Raw genomic sequence first — 13,518 nt, 5'->3', positions numbered from 1 at the left:
CTGTGGACGACAGCAGCTTCGCCTCGTTGTAACGCTCCTCACGAGCAGCTGCCGTGCGCGTGTACGGCGACCACGTGGTACTCACTCCCCGTCACGATGCAGCCGCAGCTATATAAAAGGAATCTGGCACGCTCGGCGAATAAGGGAGCGTGTCTGCGCGCCTGCTGTATCGGTGCTCACGCAAGTGGCGAGCCGGACACGAGCGATGACAGGTTGATACGGTTCTCGTGACGGTCCCCAGCAGCGAGAGACTCTCTCGGCGCGCATCGACTCGTAAGCCTGTACTTCCCATTCGTGTGCAGTTGGTAAACAACGAAAGCATTGCCTTATACAACTGCCTGCGTTTTTGTTTTGACAGTTATCCAAGGAGCTTTTTTTTTTATGCGCCTACCGCTGCTCTACATAGACCGCACTCAAATTTCAAAGAAATTGCATGTTTTGGTCCCCAACGTGGAATAAAACATTTGGCGTTCCCTGCTTGACTAGTTTGTCATTAGTTTTAGTGACGGAAGGTCAGTAAAAGAGTATACCATATCTATTTAGAAAGTTTGTTCCCCATTGTGTCGCCATATAGGGGAAAGCTTTTCTCAACCACAAAGCACCCCATAGACAACGTCATGTTAGCGATGATAGTACTTTCTGAAAGGCAGAAAGATGGGCGGGTATAAAAGAATGCATACTTATCAATCAGCACGAAAACAACGGAAGAATCTTCGCTCGTCCTGTGTCCTTCCACCTCTGTGTCTTCTGTGAATCTCGTGCTGATTAATAAGTACGTACTTTCTGAGTAAGGTTTACTGTTTCTCTTTAGCTTTGTCGTTGTTTTTTTGTTTTTCTTAATAGATACAGCAAACTGCCAGCTGCCATATTCAGAGATGCGGCTTTATCTTTTATCTGGTAGGCATGACCAGGCTCTGTAAAGATTGCCGATTCGCATTGTAATTATAATCAAGCTCACAGGGCTTCAATTTGGCGTCTTCGACTGCTAAGAGACTCGCATATATCTTATCAGCGCCGTAACAGCGAACACACTCAAACTGCTCTTTCTACTTGTCGTTGGTGACAAGTGAGGGCTACGATGTATTACATCTACACGATGGCTGTCTCAGACAGGAGGATGGGATGCAACAATAGCTATACCGGTTTCTCGATGGTATCGCAACAATGGCGCCGCGTCATTACGTAACGGTGCGTCGGAAACACGCAGCGAAGATCAATGGTTCACGATGTCAGGGAAGCAGCCTATAAGCTTTGACACTCAGAAGTAGTCATGCATGCACTGTGAAAGATGAGTCCGTGCGTCGAAGGCATGAGTGTTAACACGATGGTTAACATCACGGTTGTGGCAAACTTTCCGGCAGACCCCTGGCATGGTCTCCGAGATCGGAATGCAACGGAATGCTCCGCGCATCCAGATCTCAGAGGCCGTACCATTTGCATACACTATTTGCCTATACGGTATGTCAGTATCCCGCACTGCGTTGTGGGGAAACATTGATGCTAGAGCTGGGTTCCCATCCACGTGACCGCAGACCCCAGATTACTTTAAGTAAGTCCGTTGTTATTTTTATATTCTTGTTAGGTACTGTTTAAAATCTCATTCTTTAAATTTTACAGGCGTTGCGCCTAATAATGGTTTTACGATCTACGGTAAATTCGCGCTTACAAGCGATGCTCCCTACACGCGGCAACAAGTGCAGTGGCAGGACCACTTCGTCCCGAAGTGCATGGCGGCGGACATTACGCTGTTTCGCACCCTAGTTCATGCGAATATAAGTTCTGATCGCGCATTCTTCGCTCCTTCTCACTTAGTTTTACAAGAAACGACATGCTTTCGAACCTCAGCACTTGAACTACACTGCGCGCTCGAACGTACGGTGCAATATGCCGTTTACGCCGTATCTAATTATTAACAAGCTGCAAAAGTGGGGCCTACGCTGGCCCCACTTTCTGTTGGCCCGAATTTTCGCAGCACTTGCTAAAATGCAACTTAAACTGCACAACACCGTTTTAGCCAAACGGTGAAGGCGATTGCACGCGCGGTCGCTAAAATTGCGCAGTGTAGTTAGAGCTGTAGCTGATAAAGCACTACCGAAATTGGGCCAATGTTCGCCCCACTTTCTGTAGGCTTTACGTTTGGTAGCAGTTGCTAAGATGCAGCTTGGACTGCACATCATTGCCTTAGCGAGAGAGTGAACACGGTTTTTTTTTTTTAATGCGGTCCCTAGAACGGCGCAGTGTAGTTCAAGCTATAGCTAACCAAGTACTCGTACTACGCAGAGTGGGGCATACTTCAGCCCCGCTTTCTGTTGGCTCCACCTTCAGGAGCACTTGCTACGATGCAACTTGGACCGCTCAGTACTATTTTAACGAAACAGTGAATACAGCCGCACACGCTGTCGGCTGCACAGTATACGGCTGCACACTGAGCCGCACACACGCGTCTCTAAAACGGTGCAGGGTAGCTTAGGCTGTAGCTATAGCCATGTACTATCGAAAGTGGGGCCAACGCTGGCCCCACTTTCAGTTGGTCTCGCTTTCGGTACGGCACTTGGTTAACCTGCAGCCTACTCTTCACTGTACTGTTTTAGCGAGGCACGCGTCGCACCTCCTCGCTCGTCGAGATTGGGGACGGTTAAATTACACGTCCGCGTCGCCGCCGACAACCTGTCGTGCGTGTCCTGCCGCGACGGCCAAGACACACAACACGGCGCGTGTCGGCATATGCATATGCATGCGCGGCGGCGGCGGCGCTATCGGACGCCGCGCGTATATGTGTGTTGGTCAGCCTGTCGAAATCGATCAGGTACACCCCCCCGTGGGACCTTTGTAAGCAGCACGTGACAAGTCGGAAACGACAAAAGCAGCCGGGATGACGAATTGGGGCCGGTTTGTTTGCTTAAGCGGGGGGCGGAGCTCGCACACTGCGCGACGACCTTGTTGTGGAGAAGAGAGAAAGAGAGAGAGAGAGAGAGAGATAAAGAGAGAAATAGATATTCTTGTTTGGGGAAGGAAAAAAATGGGGTAAAGTGCAGCGCAGTAGCTGTCTCTCAGTTGAGGCCACCTCAACCGCGCTGCACAAGTGGGAGAGGGAATTGAAAGAGGGGTGAAAAAGAAGGAAAGGGGGGCATTTGATGCGAGAATGTCGCCGGCACGGAGTTAGCGCTGACGCTCGAGCACGAGGGATAGTGTGCACGTGTTTGAAAGAAAGGCGGCGCGAAGATAGGGCACTGTTTTTTGTCCATGACAGGGTGGACGGAGGTCGGGTTTCGAGTATAGTCGAATGGAGACCGCGGTGCGAGGGACGGCGAACGGTGGGGGGGGGGGGGGGGGGAGAGCGTGGCGACGCCGTGCTTGTAGACAGTCGGTCGCATGACTGATTCGTTGGTAGGCAGGTTTGCTTTCTGGTCGCGCTGACCTAGCGGTATAATCAAAATTGTCGCGTAGCCAACGAGCACTATATGAAAACCGCAGGGTTGCTGGCAGGCTGCCGTGGCAAGAAAAGAAAAAGGAAAGAAGAAAAAAGAATGTTTTTTATTCTCTTATGTGCAGTTGTCATCTCTCGTCCCAAGTCTGACGGATTGGAAATGTGATGAAACCGGTTAGTAGGCTTAACCGTGGTCATGCCTTATTACAAAACGTTGTTCTTTATCACCGATAACTCTTTGCAAGTTTCCCAGCGTATTATATTTCTCAGTTAAAAATTCATTTCCGAGGATTTCTACGTGTCTAAACCACAATATGATTATGAGGCGCGCCCTTGTGGGCGACTGCGGTACTATTTTGACCACCTGTGGTTCCTTACCGCGCAACTAATTCGCGGTACGCGGGACTTTTTGCATTTAATTCGCCTCCCTCAATATGCAGCCGCCCTGGTCGGGACTCAATCCCACACCCTCGGGCTCTGCAGCTCAACATCAAAGCAGCTACTTTACCACGACGGATTACCCTTTAGTTCTTTTTCGCTTTTCTGTGCAATTATTAAGAAGTCTTTCTTTTATCTTCATCGCATGCGCGGCCAACCAACTGAAGCACGTAGCGCCAAGAGTAATCAATGCAGCTACCACTTTAAAATATAGCTATTACATGTCCCATACGCCTCCGCACGTGTAGGGTAGCAAACTGGACGAAGTTGGGTTAACATCCCTGCCTTTACTTCCTCCCTCTCTCTCTCCCTCTCCTTCCTCTCTCTCTCTCTCTCTTTCTCTCTCTCTCTCTCTATTCCGGGCAGCACGTTTCGGCGCGTTCCCTTTTCGGCCGTTCCTGTTAGCCTAGAGCTATCTTGCGACACTTTAGTAGGCCGACGACGAACTGCTCGGCGGTGCAAAACCGCGGGCAGTGGACGACGATGCACGGACGAGATAAGATACGACAACGTAATCGTCCGTGAAAGACGCCTTGCCATGGCTTCCCTACAGCTAGGCCTCGCGAGCTTTCCCACGCGACGAGCACCGCGTGTCCGCGACGTGGATGTCTTAATCGTCGCGCAGACCACGCCCCAAAGATTCGACGCGAATGACACTAATCGGCGTCGTCGCGTATAAGTCTTTTGTGGAAGGCTCAACGCGCTTGCATCGCAGGTGGAGAAAACGCTCGTCGCTCAAGCAATTAGCGTGTTTGCACGCTGGAGGAAGGGGCCGCGAAAAATGCTCTTGGCTGGCGCGCAAGCTATATAGCCTGTAGCAGTGTTGCTTCTACAGTACAACCGAGCGCCCAAGCGTGCGGCTTAACCGAAAGAAGATAAAATAAAAACGCAGAATGCCGTTTTAATCGCACCCGGTGTTTGTTCTTGCTTCTCATGTAAGTTGGCGCCGGTCGATCGTATACACCGACTTGTTCCCTCCTGGCAGGAATCCTTTCGATAGTGGGGCGACTTCGGGTCGCTGTGTCGGTGTCTGCGCCATCTCCGGATAAGAGAGAGAGAGAGAGAGGGAGAGAAAGGTAAAGGAAAGACAGGGAGGTTAACCAGAGATTATCTCCGGTTGGCTATCCTGTACTGGGGGAGGGCGAAGGGGATGTGATAGGTGAGAGAGAGAAGGATAAAAAAACTGTATATAAAGGGAAGCTATGTACAACTTATCCTCCGGATAAGTTATACATAGCTGCTTGGAACATAGGCTAAACAAGAGTTGCATGTCGCGAATTATATACTCTCTCGTTCGCAACGCTTGCTAGGGTTTCTAGCAGCTGCTGTGTAAACAACTTCCGTCTAGGTATCGGTTTGTCTGTAACGAATGCCTACACTGTATTGACGTATAAAAGTTATGAACAGGGATAAGGTGCCTCAGAAAAGTCGGACAACATTTCGATAGGAGGACCTATCTTCGTCAAAGCCGGCCTCGTCGTCCTCGGCGGGTTATTGAGGGAATCAAAGACGATTTCTAGAAACTTTCATGCGCCGAAATCTCAGAGTGGCCGACAGGCCCCTCTGACTTCATTTATTCAAAAGAATACGCGTATCTTGCCGTATTTGGGGCGTTTTGGCATATAAATAGTTATAAAAAACTGTCTTCGGTTTCCTCAATGTATACAATGTCGGCATTAATTACAGTAAGTCTGGACTCACCGTGGTTGCTTAGTGGCTGTGGTGTTGGGTTGCTATATCAACAGGAGGTCGCGGGATCAAAGCCGGGCTACGGCGACCGCGTTTCGATAGCGGCGAAAACACCCGTGCAATTAGATTTAGGTGCTCGTTAAAGAACCCCAGGTGGTCCGAAATATTTGGGAGTTCTCTCACTACGGCGTGCCTCATAATCAGATCGTGGTTTCGGCACTTAAAACTCCATAGTTTTTAGTAGGTTTGGTAAACTGTCTGTCTGTCAAGGTCAAAAGTGCACCTCCTTTCTTACATATTTGATGATAATCTTTTCTTTATTTAAAGCAATGTCGCAACGAAGGATAGGATGGCTAACATACCAGACTCTTTTCGCCAGACACTGAAAGCTAGCCCCCTACCGAGGAATATGGACCCGAATCTGCATGCGGCCAGAAGACAGGCACGAGCAGAATACGTAGAAAAACACCTGGCAACTAAAAACATTGGGGTATACACGGATGCAGCCCTATACCCGTGGGTCCACAACACCAAAGAACATAGAGTTTCGGCAGTGACCGTGGATCACATGGGAGAGCTGATAAGCAGCGCAACCCTATAAGGAGCTGCACGGTAACAGAGGGGGAAGAAGCAGCTGTGGCTCTTGCAGCGGTGGAGGGTTACCGTAGAAACTGATCCTTGATAATACTCACAGACTCCAAAGAAGCATGCAGAAATTACACGGCAGGTAGAATCAACAAAGGGGCTCTGCGAATCCTCCTCGAGGCAGGGCTTCCGAACGAAAAGATACTGCATACGATCACACCGGAAAGACGGTAACCAGAGGGCTGACAGTCTGGCTCGCGAGCTCACATACCGAGTGGGACAGTCAATGGACCCGGATACCACTATGACGGTGGAACCATCGTACGCGGAAATACTAAACCATCACAGAGGCAAAAGGATAATACATCCACCACCCCACCCACCTTTGACCCAACACGAAGCAGTCGGCTGGCGAAGGCTGCAGACAGGAACATTCTCCAATCTACACGACCTACATAAAATGTTTCCAAGTCAATACAGGGACACATGCCCATGGTGTGGGGCCACCCCAACACTATATCACATCACATGGGAGCGCAGAAATAACTTGTCTTTCCACAAAGAAAAAAAAAAGCCCAGTGCGGAACAGTGGTAGGGCCTGCTCACCAGCGGCGCGCTCACAGTCCAAAAAAGATTGGTGCAACACGCTCTCAAAGTGGCCAGGCTCAGCGCTGCTCTGGAATAGGGGCGCCGACCACTCAAGACGACGGAGACTTCAGTAAAACATGAAGACCTCTGTTATCCGCTGAAAGGTGTAAATAGAGCAATAAAGTTTTTCCTTCCTTCAATTCTTAAACACGTTTGTCTTCGTCCCTAAGCTTGAGCACAAAAGCCGAACGTCGTGGAATGCTACCAACTCGCCCTGACCAGCACCTCAACCACGAAGGTTTTGGTATCGACCAACTGTTTGCGTGTGTGTGAGGCTGTACTCGCAGAGCTACAGTGTAAATCAATGATTGAAATTATAGTTACGAGGCCAACGACATTCTATAGGGCAACCTGCAAAAGCGGTCAGGCGAAAAGCATACGGGTGAGAAATTAGGGAGAAAAAATAATTAGTGCTTCTGTGGAAAAAAAAGTCTCGCGTGGACCAAAAATTACTACCTTCCAAAAACCCGATATATTATCCGCGGCCGCGACACTTGAACGGTCCTGCTTTTCTTTTTCAGTTTTTTAGCGTGTTACATATACACCCACTTCTCAACGTGCACGGTGGTACACATCTGAACCAAAACTACAGAAACGAGAAATGGCTAATTGCAACAGGAAGAACTTAACGTCTCGCACAGATTCGCAAGTTCCAGTGCGGAAGTTTGCACCCGGCAACGTCACCCTGCCGCCCGAACGCGCGATATCTCCCATCCGCACTCTTCCCATTCCTTCGCACTGTACCACGAGATAGAAAAGAAAAATGTGCGCTTTAATCGGCAGGGTTAAAGCACTTGGCCGGCTGTAATTGCTGGGCAATCATCGTCTGCCGCCGATTTACCGCCACCAGAGGGCGCCACACTCGGCGCTTCGAGCGACGGCCGCTCGCAGCGCCTCGCGGCGTGTGCAGCGCGCACTAATGACAGGCTGGCCTGCAGCCGCTCGAAGCATCCGCTTTTAATTCGATCTAATGCCGATGGCAGTGTAAATCAAGGCGCGCGTCTTTCGCCGCGGCTGGGTCCTCTTGCGAGGGTGACAACCTCGCACGCGATGAAGGGAGCCAGCGAGGGAAGGGAGACACTTTTGGGGCGGCTTCCCGAAAAAAAGTAAACGATAAAAAAACGTTTTCATTCCGCAGCGGAGGGCATCTGTGTTCATAATGTGCTGCTTTGTTTTGGTGCTGAACCTGGAGGAGTAATAGTTCGCAATAATTTTTTCCCCTTATACGGCTTTGGTGATGCCTTGATCATCATCATCATCATCATCATCATCATCATCATCATTATTATTATTATTATTATTATTATTATTATTATTATTATTATTATTATTATTATTATTATTATTATTATTATTATTATTATTATTATTATTATTATTTATTATTGAAGCGCTGCTCTTTTTGTGGTAATGAATCAACTAGCCCGTCTTTCAATCCTTGCATAACTATGGGAGTTTATCGGTGCAAGGGCCAGATGGAGATGGCTTGTGCTGGGATAATAATTGTACGCGGTAAAATTAGGGATGCAAGGGGAACTTCTTTGTCTTCTGGAGTATGGAAGTCTCAGCCCCATTTAAGACGTTTAAGTCGTAATATGGTAAAAGTGTTATACATAATTTGCCTCGAACAATAAAGCTGTTTTTCTTAACAGCCTGCGGTATCAACGAATTACGCTCTGAACACACATTCGGTACTTTTCGCGCTGTTGTGATGCGTGCATGAACCCGCTGACGCCACACATCAGAAGCCTGTGAGTTACTCCCTACCACAACACGTTATTGCCTTGTTCTAGGCGCGAGTATAAAAAACTGCACAGAATGCGAAATATACGGTGCCAAATACCATATTTTTAACCACACTTTGACCTAACTGAAACTTTACTCTAGTGCCACTCACTTCAGCAGAAATTTGAGGCTACAGAGCTTGTGTGAAATTGCATGTGTGTGTTACGTACGTGCAGCACAGCTTCTTAAAAATGTTGAACAAATTTTGTTTGTGCCAACTTTCAGTCCAGCAAACTCACTCGTGAAACCACGGCTAACTTATTCAGTTACACATGCCCACGTTTTCTAAATACGGCAGTTCTTGTACTGTTGTACTGTCTGAAACCTCGAAATATGCATTCAATTCGTAAACTACGTGTTTATAAAAGCGCAAATGCAAGAAAACAATGCTTCTGTCCTTTCCCGACGATTGCGTAGACTTTAGATACAAACGACTGGAAAGTTCATTGGAATTGTGACGAAACATGGAATGTACGCTTGAAATTTTGTTTGAATGACCTGCGCTTGATTTGGTTCTGCGCATGATTTGCTTCTAAACACATGCTTAACATTATTTGAAGATCTTATCACACGAAGCTTTTTTTTTTTTCTGTACGCGTATGGTCACCGTGAAGCTAAAGTGAAGCTTGCCAGCACATCGCGGGCAAGGGGCTCGGGTTACCCTGTTTCATTGCTTGAGCGCTGCTCAACTAATGTGAAGCTCAAGAAGTTACTGTGAACATGTTTTCGTGCGGCGGGCAGAACCTCGGGACTCACAGTGATGGTAAGGGAAGCTTACTTCGCCAGGCACGCCCGCACCCGCAAATGACTTCAACGGCTGCCCGCGCGCTTATTTTGCAAAGCGCTGCGATCGCTCTTATATTCCTGCCATCTCGTTTACACAGAGTGCGGCAATTTTCGCAACAACACCTGCGTGCACCCAGCCGCAGTGCAGCAGTTCAGACGCGTCATCATTCGATTATCGCCGCCCAAACCGCCTCTGTAGCACCCTGCCCCCCCCCTCCACCAGCACCCCCAACCACCCACCAAGGCCTCTGTCCTTATTCTACCTACTCGCAACTCAACACGCGCGATTATGGTCATTTGGGATAGAAATTACGCGAGAACGCAGCCAAAAGACGTTCGCGCAAATTGGACCAAAGAAGAAAAAAGAAAACATACCAAACGTATAACAACTGGCGTATGCGCAAACGCAACGCCGTCGTAAGCTCGAGATTTTCTCTCGTCGTTAAGTGGAGCTGGTAGCCTAGATCAAGCGGCATCGCTCAATTTTTTTTTTCGGGGGGGGGGGTGCTGATGGTGATCAAATGGATGGGGCGGGGCGTCGCCCGAGGTGGCCTCCTTTCGCGTTTCTCTGGTCACCCCTTAAATAGTGATTGATCGCTGCTCACCCCCCAGCACGCGGCTAAGCCTGTGAAGTTGGCTCTGACGCGCATGCGTGAACGCGTGGTAGGTATTGTTTTATTGCGATAGCAATTATACGGGCACTCCAAGCGCATTTCTGCAGTTGGCGTCGGCGTTACCGCGAGGTTCCAGGGGCGATAACACCGTCACCGCGCGCCCTACGCTATATGCGCGAGCGAAAGCTGGCGATGGAGAGACGGCGATCGCGCCTCATTCTCGCCCGCGCGAAAGGGAGGAAAGCGGAGAGGAAGCGCGCCGTCTTACGTGGCGCGCGAGGCACCCGACGTTGCGCGGCACCGCGGGGGAGGGGAGAGATTCAATTCAATTCAATTCAGTTCATTTGGACATACATAGGTGGTGCAGTATGTCCACGAGGCGCGGAAAAAGGGAGGCAACAATGCCTCCTGACAGGGCCTTCACCTCGGGATCACACATTATGACAGCAGGTCGGCATGACAAAATACTGCACTACATTGTGAAATCAGTGGAAATTCAGAAATACAATGCTGTGTCACCTATGATTATCCTATGATTTGATATTATACATTGATTACATCATTCTAATTCACGGAAACAATGATGTAGACAATCATTCAAATTGCACTTGCTCAAGATAAAAGAAAGGTGCAATTCTAAGCAAAAGATGTAGGAGAAGAGGCAGGCAGAAAAGAGGCAGGCAGCAAAGAGGCAGGAGAGAGGGGGTGGTATTCTATTCCGGGCGCAACTGCTCATGTGGCGTTTGTGCGTGGTCGCGCGGCCGTATCTTGATCTGCGTTAGGGGCATAGTCTAGGTGCGTCGATTGTATACAGCAAGGCGTAGCAGACCAGGACCGAAGAAGAACACAAACGACAGGACCGGGCGCCGGTCCTGTCGTTTGTGTTCTTCTTCTGTCCTGGTCTATTGCGCCTTGCTCTTTATGCTCAAGCATGAACCAACTAGCCCAAGCAAGAGTTTTACTAGGTGCGTCGGCGGCCCGCAACTTTGTGCGAGCTGTGAGTTCTATAGACGCTCACTTTGCGTTGAAGAGATAGACATCACTAAGATCACTCCACTCGCTACTGCTTCCGCGTTTCCTCACGCCAGTGTATCGACGGCGAGTGCCCGCGGTCATCGAGTGTGGTGTGTTCATGTTTTCTGTGCGCGCTGACATCGTGCTTGTTAGTTTAGTTAGCAAGCGAACGTTTAAAAGTTCATACGGTTGATGAAAGTACTACCTTTACTTCGCATGTCTGTCTGCTAATTTGCTATCGCAATCGATGCTTCGCCTTTCGGACGAAACTGTGACTTTTTAGATTGCTTTGTTAGGGTGATAAACGTTGGGCGCTCTCAACTCGTTGGCAGTCTCTGGAGCCATCATCGTAGATATCTGAAGATTGTTTTTCTCCATTGCCTGATTTTTGCTACTTACCACAGCGGACTAAAATGGTAAAACAACAGAGATGAAAGAATGACATAACACAGTGAGGGAACGTTAGCTACACACCCAGCTATACGTTGACCATATTGAGATATACACCCTGCAGTGGCCTACTGTAAAAGGAACATTTGAGTATTGATCACGTGCGATTTTTTTTCTCTAGCAATTGTACACTGTTTACACTTTGCACGAGACGGTTTGTCGGTGGCTCTGGCACCTCATACTACATAGAGTTACTGTATAGACTCCCTTTGGGGAGCTACAAAGGGAACCCCTACAGTAAATCTAACGCAGTGAAAGCTCGTTAATACGTACCAGCTTAATAAGTAATTCTGGTTGAAATATAATCGCGACGCATGCAGGAAAATCCCCCGCGGGGGATTTTCCTGCATTAGGCTCTATGGCGACAGGGCGCGCCCTGTCGCCATAGAGCCTAATATTTTGGCTGGTCGCTTAAGCCGTAGTCGTTTAACGCATGCCAAATGGTTAGTGTCAGTATTCATTTTTCGGCGCGTACAAGCGTGGAATCGGCCAAATACCGTGCGCGCAGCGAAATTGCGGCTCACAGACCTTTCCCGCGGACTGCAGTCGACAGCGATAGTGACGTCAGAACATCCTAGCCACGACGTGTTTCCTGCTCCCATAGCTTCTAGTGTTTCCACGTCGTCGTCATGGGTGACGAAGTGGATGATGACCTTCCGTATCCGACGCGGCTGATGGTTTGACCGTCACGAGGGCGTGTTCGCAGACAGAAGTTCAGAAACTGTCTCGCGGCCTTGCTAAGTTTGAAAGATGCTGTCGTCACTGCAAGAGCGCCACGGCGGCAAGTTGAAATCCCCGAAATTTTCTGCCGCCAGCTCGCAAATAAAGCTCCTCTGCGCGCGTGTGTGTTTGAGTGAGAATTAACACGTTTTCTTGGCCGGCAAGTTTATATATCCGCTAATCTGCCACTGTCGGTTAGCTAGCACACCGCTTACTTCGTACCTGATCCACTTTTCCCGCTGACTACGTAATAACGAGGTTTTAGTGTACTACGCTCCCGGCGCAGTGCATTGAAATAGCTACAGCCTGCGCTTGTCACTGTGGACCGCAATGTAGACGAGTGGCTCTATTTTCCGGAGACGCTCAGATATCGGGGCCTAATTCTTTCCCGGTTAACCTCTATAAACCTGACCGGAAATTTCAGAAGACAATCATAAAAAGGGAAAATGCTGACGTCAGTATGGTAAACTGCCACGAGTATTCACCGTACGCCGCGTTGAGGCCCAGTAACGGAACGGCACATTGTTATCCTGCGCTGCCCGAAATCGAATTCCACTCATATCACGAGGTCCATTTGTGTTGCTTCGGAGCTGCGCACACTCCGCTATGGCGAATTTGTTTAAAACTCGGCTATTTGTGCGGCGTTTTGTTCATCACGTGGAATCTGAGAATGACGTAGCTCGGGAACGTACTACTGATAAGCTGTGGGGCGGGGGCAATGGCAGAAGGCGACATTGTTTGCATAGAACAGGAGTTGTTCTTGCGAAGCCATTGCACCCACTGTGATATAGCCTGCTGTGGTGGCACCAAATGTGTTCAGAATCGGAGGAGTCATGGCTATAGGCGTGACTTATAGTGCCCTGTCACACATGACATTTTCGATCGCGATCGAGCCGTATCGGGATCGATCGCAACCAAAAGTACACCGTGTGGCACCCCTGTATTAGCCACGACTGTGCCTTAGCATATAGGCTGTCCAGTAAACAACGACAACTGTAACGCGCCAGGAACGACATTTACGAACACTGCTATTGCTCCGAAAGGAGTAGGCGCGTTGAAACAAGCCAAGCGCTTACTCCACGAACAGGTCATAAGCGAACCCACAGCACAGGGCGACAGCACAAAGCAGGAAGAGGGTGGGGTCATACCGAAGTTGCCTCTCGAAAACTGCTCTGTTTTTCTTCGTCTCCTTCTTCTCATTCTAAGTCATAGGTCTTCGTCGTCGTGTGTACGTCTCTCGGCCCTTCGACCGGCGGCCGCGCACGTCCCCGCTAAACGGCTCTGATTCAATTACAAGGCGAACGCCTCGCTTGCGTTGTTCTTTTTATGTGTGTGTGTGTGTGTGTGTGTGTTCTGCGACTT

The 13,518-nt window shown here is 49.1% G+C and overlaps 1 long non-coding RNA gene across 1 annotated transcript in view; it reads left to right on the top strand.

Annotated features, from left to right (window-relative positions):
* Positions 1-220: 220 nt before the first annotated feature.
* The window catches only part of LOC139047328 (uncharacterized), a 35,229-nt gene continuing 21,931 nt past the window's right edge, over positions 221-13,518 (top strand). The window contains exon 1 of the long non-coding RNA XR_011507100.1: positions 221-273. This is a non-coding gene — a long non-coding RNA (uncharacterized lncRNA). The remainder of the gene's footprint in view (positions 274-13,518) is intronic.

Source organism: Dermacentor albipictus, chromosome 7, assembly GCF_038994185.2.
Source record: "Dermacentor albipictus isolate Rhodes 1998 colony chromosome 7, USDA_Dalb.pri_finalv2, whole genome shotgun sequence".
Lineage (NCBI taxonomy): Eukaryota > Metazoa > Arthropoda > Arachnida > Ixodida > Ixodidae > Dermacentor > Dermacentor albipictus.
Note: the sequence above shows the minus strand (reverse complement) of the source record. Positions and strands in the feature narration are given on the sequence as shown.